Raw genomic sequence first — 873 nt, 5'->3', positions numbered from 1 at the left:
AAAAGGGCCTAAAGTAGTTCTCGGCACACACTCGCTAAAGAGTAACTGCCAGGGCTTCCCTGGTGGCGCAGTGGTTGAGAGTCCGCCTGCCGATGTAGGGATCACAGGTTCGTGCCCCGGTCCGGGAGGATCCCACATGCCGCTGAGCGGCTGGGCCCGTGAGCCATGGCTGCTGGGCCTGCGCGTCCGGAGCCTGTGCTCCGCAACGGGAGAAGCCACAACAGTGAGAGACCCGTGAACCGCAAAAAAAAAAAAAGAAAAAAAAAAAAGAGTAACTGCCATATTCCAGTTATTGTCATGAGCAAAGTTCTATGAGGCAGCATCGAGATTCAAGCTGAGCACAAGAAGCAGATAGCAAGCAAGTAATCAGGCTGCGCAGGTGTTAAACAAACAAGAAATCATGGTCTCAACACTCCAAAGTTCAGGATATAAGCAGTAATGAGACACTAGGGCACCAAGTCTCATCAAACGCTGTTACAGGACAACATCCTAGCATCATCAGGTGGAAACTGACCCAGCAAAGGCACCGTGCACTGGCTGCTTTCAGTGTCCTCTCCCCTCTCCATGGCCTACTGGAGATGTGCTGGAGTTAGGCAGGCCAGGAGCTGGGAGCAGGACAGTGTAGGGAGAGGAAAGCCAGGTCCCTACTGGGGCCCAGAAAAGAAGGCTGAGCACACACAGATGGGGACTTGACCTGAGCTAGTTCAGCAGGACCCGTGAGTGTGGGGTTAGTTCCAAGCCTTGAACCTTCAACTTGAAAAATATGTCATGCAGAAGATTCTGAAATTTAGTGCATAACAGGACGGTAAATGAGACATTTCCTGGCATCCACAGCAGCAGGGGCCACATCAGCAGTGCTGTACATACTAAGAG

Source organism: Kogia breviceps, chromosome 15 (assembly GCF_026419965.1).
Source record: "Kogia breviceps isolate mKogBre1 chromosome 15, mKogBre1 haplotype 1, whole genome shotgun sequence".
Taxonomy (NCBI): Eukaryota; Metazoa; Chordata; class Mammalia; order Artiodactyla; family Physeteridae; genus Kogia; species Kogia breviceps.
Note: the sequence above shows the minus strand (reverse complement) of the source record.